Source organism: Helicoverpa zea, chromosome 10 (assembly GCF_022581195.2).
Source record: "Helicoverpa zea isolate HzStark_Cry1AcR chromosome 10, ilHelZeax1.1, whole genome shotgun sequence".
NCBI lineage: Eukaryota > Metazoa > Arthropoda > Insecta > Lepidoptera > Noctuidae > Helicoverpa > Helicoverpa zea.
Genome location: NC_061461.1, coordinates 6,876,049 through 6,883,928, shown reverse-complemented (window position 1 = coordinate 6,883,928; position 7,880 = coordinate 6,876,049).

Sequence of the window (7,880 nt, the reverse complement as noted above, 5' to 3'; positions counted from 1 at the left end):
GCGTAGGCGGACGTAGCACCGCGTAGCTCGGCGTAGCAGAGGTAATCTTGTACCATCCTCATGGCTCACCGTATCTAATCAGGCAAAACAATGAACCAATTTTATTCAAGGGAGCGTGGGTACTTAATTTAATGCCTTAGGACCACACCATAAAATACATCGTTGCTTAGAAAATAATCTATTTTATAGCTTTAATTAAAAACAAACAATGACACCAGTTTGTGATAAATTGTTCCAAAACAAATTATTATCCTTTCATTAAAAACGTTTGAAACGTTTTGTCGTGACATTCGAACAATAGACCGAAACCAAGATTTATAGGTTTTGTAATACGGGACAATCGGTTTATTCTGAATTAATTGATTATGTAATATATGTGCTGTGAACAAATAACACACGAGATCGGCTGGGCACGGTGTGGAACAGTATCGGTTAGGACGTGTTCGTACTTATGTTTATATATAGCCGTTTAATTTGGCAAAATTTATTTGGGTCGGACTGTTTAAATATCCACTTTAATTATATTAAGCGGGCCATAAAGTTATTTTATAAGCCTACGTAAAATAAGGTTGTGCTTCGGAATACGCTCCTGTATGCCCGCGAACTTTTTGTTTAAAATGTTTGCAACATTTTCCTTATTAGAAGGACGGTTCACAAGAATTTTTCCACAATTTTAACCAGACCGTACTTGTCTTTCAATGAGTATTTTCTGTAGGGTTCCTTTCATATGCTTTTACAGTCAATGTTATTTTTTTATTTTGGGTGTATCGTTCACAATCACATTAAATCATATCGCATATACTTTATGATATGGCGAATTGTAAAAAAAATAACCTAATCCATTCAGTGGTTTAACCACAGGAGTCATTTTTCGTTTTTATAATTTACAACATCATGTACATCATAAAGCAGAGATAAAGTTAGGAGTATCGTATGTTTTGATCAGTTGACAGCTGTCAGTTTTCAAGGGAGAATTTCAGTTGTTTGTCATGACTGACTTTTATATGGTGTTCTTATTTTTGCACATTTTTATTCCATTTACTTTGTTTGAAAAAAACATTTTTTTATTTTTCCGTATTTTTCTTTTATCTTTGTGTTAATCGACATATATTAACCAGTATATTAACGCATTTCATTTAATGTGATTATGAACGACACACCCGATATACATTGTAGGCTGTGTGTATAAGAGTTCGTATTATTATTAATTAAAATGTTATCTGATGTACTACTTATTCAGATTTAAGTTACACAAAATGAAAGCTAAAAAGTAAGCATCAACTACGACGGTTTAAAGAAAAAGTTAATGTCCAAGGTTATTCTTGCTGTTGTCTCAAGACTACGAATTCATTAAAAACTGAAAATTTTGAAACTGACACAAAAACAACATCTTTATTCCGACAGAGTTCACGCTAAGACACGTTACAAACACACATTATGCACCACTTCATGAATACTTAACAAGTTAATGAGATGCGTCAATATTACCCAGTTACTTGGGAGCTCGGTACGCAAATACGTGTAAATACACGTTCTAAATAATTAGTGTGCCAACCTAATAGGTTGCGGCGGATGCTAACGAGCGGTGCCGTCCACATTTGCGAACGAAGCGCGGTGAGGGCGCCTTGGAAACTAAAGGGACTGGCTATACAGTAAGCGGGGAAGCAACTAAGCGTTATGCTGGAGAACTACTGAATATGACGAACTCTTCCTTCATCAGTGATTATTCATTGCATGAGGATATTTGAGCGATGTTTTTGAGATATAAGGAAGGCAGAAATATTCACTAAATATCAGTTAGGGGTCGAATGCATCATATCTTATGTACAGTTACGTTATCTAAATCAATTGTCTAGCCAAATTAAAGCAAAAATTTTCCGGCAGGCAGTTATATAGTCAAGCAATCCCGCTGCCAGTATAGCACAACCCGTAATCAGCAAGACCTTGTGTCCCTCACAACCGATATGACACCCACGACCTTTCCTTTGATAAATTATGCATATGTCACGCCTCGCGTCCCCGCATCATCGATGTTGTGACGGCTAAATAACATACTCTTTGCTCTCTGACACTCGCTAAAGGAAAATTTACATGCAAGAGGAAAAAGGGAATATGTTTATACTCAGATATTGCTTTGAAGATGTTTCACGTTGTGTTTCGACTGTGAGGATTCTTACGTGTAAAAGGTAAGTGTTGTCTGTGAATAATACAGCAAACGAAGTAGTTATTATTTTATTATAATGTATGTATATTTTTTGTTGCTTATATCAACTATGTAGATGCGAATGTGCGAGAAATTTTAATAATTTTTTATAGTGGTTGCGAAGCTGATGACTTTAATTGATTTACACATTGCATTGCGAGCGTACAACTGCGATGTTGAATGCAATTTGTTCTTACTGAATATTGTCTCACCATTTTTATTGGCCTTAGAATTGGTCAAATTGCTCAAAAAAGATAATTGGATCTACCAATAAGCTATATATTTGCCATAAAACCTGAAGTAGCTGTTGTATGTGGTGATTTGAAAATAAAGCCGACTTTACGGTCTCTTTTGTAACAAAGCCGTATAGAATCGCTGTGTTCTCAGCTCAAAGCAGGGCATTGTGGCAATACATAGCCGCTTGACGACAGCTTTTATCAAAACGTTAGGTAATCTTTTCAGAAATAAGGCCCTTGGTAAAGGGACTCATTAATTAGCCCCCATGTTTCAGATAAAAGATAAGGTACCTTTAAAAATCTGGTTTTAGTTGGTTATTTGACAGTAGGCCAAAATTTTGCTAACCCATTCTGGGCTACGTAATTAATATAATTGATATGGATGTTATTTTCTGTCTAAAGTCCGCTTAGTTTTGTAAAGACGACGTAAACTTGCAACTTGCAAGATGTTTCCTCCGTGTAAACCAGATTAAGAACTCAAAAGCCAGCGCCAAGTTGGTACTAGTTTTAATTACACTTTTGTGCTTGTAATTTCTTGGGCCATTCAGTTTTAGACCTACGCTTTATCACCGTTAGCACAATCAGAACTTAAACTGTCAAATTTCGTTCAGCGTTAAATTCCCTAAACCCATTCCGCGATGTTTTCTTAGGAAAAATTCCGTCATTATTTTAAGCCGAGCTCAATTTAACTCTAAAAACAAGTCCCCTGGGCGTATCCAAACAACCATTTGTAAACAGGCGGATCTTTTAACCGGATCACAGCAGCAGCGGTGACGGCGGACATTTAAGCGTAAGTTCTTTTTTTGTTTTGAGTATCTTTTAGTTAAATGAAAAACATCGGAGCGATTTCACGGGTTCGGTGTGCTGAAAAGACTGTATAATATAAGTTATTGCTCAGTTACGATATCTGGGCTCGGATATCACATGTTGGATGTAGAATGTCGTCCCTGGGGCGTGTTCAGTGCGTCGCTCGTCAATCTTGCCTATCCCTGCGGCTCGTCAAATCGCACAAACTTGTCTGGTATTTTCAGTACCTTTCAACATCCCCCGGGTTGTGACGCACTGCATGACATATCGTCGCCTCACTACTGTCTGAGTAGTAAAGTAACAATAACTTGTGAGTGGGAATAAACGTTCCCTTATTTGCAGGGATCATTGTGTCACGTTTTACTGTAGTCAGATGTTTTGACATCTTACATATGTGGGATGATACATCGGATTTATGGATCACACTGAAAATTGTAAGCAAATTCTTTGAGCACGATATCTACTACTAATCTTGTATAGTATTCGAAAGCTGTAAGCTATTTTGTATATGTTCCAAAAAGATCGTTTAAAGAAATTGGGTAGTACTGCTAAAAAGTAATATAAAAAGTTTACAAAAGGGAAGGTCTTAAGGTTGTAATTTTAATTGAGTGTACTTCAAACAAACAAATGTTCTCATTGTCTCAGAAAATGGTTTCTACCTCAAATATTCAAGACGTGTTAAACTTATAATTTCCATACTTAATTGTTATACAGAGCGTCGTTTAGAACGTCGGTCTGATAACGATGTGGTGAGCAATTTGTCGCTTAGTGTTTGTTCGACTTAAGGACGCTAGTAGTTACGGCCGGGGGCTAATGGTTGTGTGTGAGTATGTACAATGATATGAAGTGGGAATAAAACCGTATTCTCTAGAGGAAAATGTGTTACGACAAGCGTGGCTAGATGTAGGCCAATGTCACCAGACTTTGCTTGAAATAAATTATGTGTGAACTAAGTTATGTTTTGACGTCGCCCATTGAAACGTGATCTTACGTGACAGGGTCGCTTAAAAAATATGGCCTGGTTTTTTTCAACGGAAAATCGTTAATGAAACTCAGTGAATACTTTTTACATGAAGGGTTTTATATTTTTATTATGTGTAGATCACTATGGATTGATTTCATCATGAGAAGTACCTAATAAAACGAATTATAAGTACTCCTTGTTATTCGTATTCCACTACTTCTTTTTACATTTTAAAAAACTCGCTAGGATAGAATATATGAGTGACTGTTATGGTGGAGGCTACCCTCTAGAGCTATTGTCATCTATCCATTTACTGAGCCCGTATGAATGAGTTCTCGATGAGATGTCTACGGCCCTGGAAGAATCTCGCTAACAATCTGAGAGGATTTTCCATACCTTTTGAACTGAACCAACATACTAGTAATATACTGAGGAATAAGCCGGTTTATTATTTTATTGATCTAATAAGATACACCTGGCAATCATCAATTTTATCGCCGAAAACATGGCCGTTCAAAGTATACACGACTAGAGAAAAAACATGTAACTTTTTCTTATTCTAGCTACTTTACAGTTATTTGCCTCATACGTCTTACTTATTCGTCTGAACACGAGTGGGAAAGTTACAAAAGAACAACTAGACGTGCGAAATAAAATATTTTTTCGTGAAAATTCCGCATCATTTGTGCCATGAATACTGGCTGAACATTCTAGGAATTGTGTAAATGACGTATGTCAACTTTGTTCGTGAAGCTCAGTCACAAACTGCAAATTTTACGTGAATATTGTGTGTGCATATAATTGGCGTACAGTATATATGGTATTACCTGGAATTCATTAAAACAGTTTTGGGTCACGTAAACTTTGATCGATATACCTTTTTCAATAATTGCATATCATATCATGATTACTTTGATCGTACTTGCAGATACGTTTATAGAACGTCTGATTTTAGAAATGTGACGAGAAGTGACGGGATTATCGTGGGATTATCAAAGGGTAAAGCGACATTAACATACCTACCTACATTAAATTAAAGCGAGATCACTGATTTTGTCATACGTTGTGAAACAGGGTTTAACCTGCGGTCGAAATTTTGCGGTGTTTAATCTTTATGGAAAACCGTTACGTGCGTTATTATATATTTGACCTTTCCTTGTTTTCGTAATATGGCCTATAATATTCGTAGAAGTCAGATAATCTTATAACATTTTTTGATTTAGGTAAGGCGATTTCCTTAAAGGTCATGGAAAATAGGTATGCTTGGACAGGAAAGCTGACCTTCAAATTGTATTATTCAAAATGGTTGGTGATTCCCTTCTTTGTTCACCTATATGTGAGTTCAAGTATGAGTCCTATCAGTCGCTTCTTGTAAAGCACTGGTACTCAGCTAAATCCGGTTAGACTGGAAGCCGACCCCAACATAGTTTGGGAAAAGGCTCGGAGGAAAGAAAAAAAGTATGAGTCCTATTATTACAGGCTAGCGGACCTTTTTACATGGGTTCTGAGCATTTTGTTCTTCATGGTTCTGAGCCATTGCATCGTTCAAATCTAATCTAAAGTACTGCTTGGGGTTTGAGTGAGGATCCTGAAGTATATGGTAAGACCCAAAACATTATTTTAAGGTTACTTCTCATCGTTTCTCGATTTATACTCAGTACCTCAGCAAGGTTGCCCCAGAGATCCTGTCAGTCGAAATCAAATCTCATTTTGTAATACATAAATGGATATGTTTGTTTACATATAAGCGGGTTGCTGCGGGTTGCACTGTTGGAACTTCGCACTGATTTGCATTTAAAGTACCTTCCTGGGATGGCCATTTGTGGGCAGCGCGCACCGGTACCACCCGTATGGGGGATTTAGATCGAAACCATATGGTTACAGACATATATATATGGTAATTTTGTGGCATTATTATTAGTAAATTAGAGTATATTGTATAAGAATATAGACATCTGTAGAACGGAAGAAAATGCGTACCTAAATGTCTGCCAAGTAAATAATGTTCGATATTATTTAACAATTTATACAAGGTGTTGATTTGCATTTGTGCCATACTTCAGGAGGAGGACATAAAATACGTAAATAATCGATTGGAATTACAGTTAACGGGAAATAGTTAATATGCGCTGCTTTTTATGTCATTGTAATGTCATAGTATTTCAGAAATAATCCAATTTTATGAATGAAATTCATGAGTGATCGTTGCGAATGCTTTGTGTTTGCGTTTGTGTGAGGGCGCAGCACAGTTTTGAGGCCAGTAACACACGCGCCAAGTTTGAAAACGGGTAGGTGGCATTGACGAATTTCCGAAAAAAAATTAAAATCAAAAATTTTCGTGCCAATTTTTTTGTTAATTTGGGTTGAGAATCATTAGTATTATTACGTCCTTGACTATGGCACGGATGCAAAACAACAGCTTGTATAGGTAGGTCAAGAACACAGGGACTTTAATTCTAGGCAAGGTAAGACTAAGATTGGCGAAAGAGCTCCTAGCTTAGAAGCAGCAATGAAAATTCTTTAAATCTCCGTAGCACCGTAGCATCATTAAAATGCTCTGTTTCAGTAGACATTCATCAAGCGGTAGTTTAATTAAAACGAAAGTCTTGTGGCAACACTTTTTGCTGTTGACTGACCCAACAGGGTAATGTGATTACACGGGGCCATGAGAAATTAAAAATGGAGTATTAATATGGTATTTAATGAATTTAATTTGAACCGTCATCTCTCTGAATAGTACCTATGTATAGGATATTAGTGATAATCCAAAATATCAAGAGGGGATACTTAAAAGATGTGATTTCTCATAAATATAGAATTCAGTCAATGAAAGTACATATTTGGTATCGTATTTAATATTTATGAAAAGCCGGCTAATTTGAAGTGACCAACAGAACTGTCAGTTTAATTTAATGCATTTGTGTTTCAAACAGTCGCGCGCTTTTGCCGCTCCCAAACTCTATGAAAGCTGTCCGAGTCCTCCATTTGACAATAATCCATGTCCCGCGGTCATTAATTTATGCTAAATGTTAGCGATATTACCCGCCGCCCGTGTAAACATAATGCCGTCCGATGCATTGAGGATAGAATTTAAATGTAAATTTGTACTTTTTTTGCCCATTCACGCCGCTTTTTTGTTACGTTTACATTTTGAGATTCAAGGTTGAATTTGTATGGAATAATGTGAAGTGGGTTTTATACAGCCGGATGATTTGTATGCGTGTACGAGTGAGTTTTATGTTGATTTAACATCGTCATTCACTGAATTTGTATTGGTGTTTTTTTGTTCGGTTTGTTTAGATGTATTTTGTAAATGCGGAAATATAAGTGCGCGTTAGGGAAGGAAAGTTATCTCATAACAGCCGCTTCATTTTTTGCAGTTTTTGCCTGCTAGAGATCAATTTCTTCGCTCAACTTTTTCATACCAGTATTCAATATCTCAAAAACTCAATATAACAAGCAAGTGATATATATTTTGATGATCGTATTCAATAGGGTATAGTTTTCTGCTACAATACGAAATAGAACCGAGCACAGTTTTATTCTTCTCTCGAGGCGATAAAATGTATCAATGGCGACAATTCTTCGGCAAACAGCGATAAATTCGGTCCAATGTGTATCCTATCCAGGCTACTAGTATTGACACCATTTGTGGCAATATCTACTATAT